This window comes from Penaeus monodon, chromosome 31, assembly GCF_015228065.2.
Source record: "Penaeus monodon isolate SGIC_2016 chromosome 31, NSTDA_Pmon_1, whole genome shotgun sequence".
Lineage (NCBI taxonomy): Eukaryota > Metazoa > Arthropoda > Malacostraca > Decapoda > Penaeidae > Penaeus > Penaeus monodon.
In genome coordinates, this window is record NC_051416.1 from 4,002,278 (window position 1) to 4,002,634 (window position 357).

Genomic DNA, 357 nt, shown 5'->3' on the forward strand with positions numbered 1-357 from the left:
GATAATGGTATTTTCGTTTTCGTAGTCGGATTACTCTTTAAATTTCTTCGCGGGGATGAATTTCGAGTTTCCAACAATTTTTTTTTTCAGCTGTATTGTTGCTTGTATCTCTGCACTGCTCATTTTCACTGTAGATCATCGTAGTCAGAACTGTATTGTTTGCAGTAATAAGGGTGAAATTTTATTCTAAGCCAAAGAAATTTTAGTGTATTTTTTTTTATTATTATCGCTATCATCAGTTAAATGGCTAAACAGTTTTGTTGACTTTTTGCAAGACTTGTTTCGTAATCGCCTCGTTAGATTATCTGCATCATATTCTGGTTAGGTATAATTGTTACACAATTGTTGATTCAATGG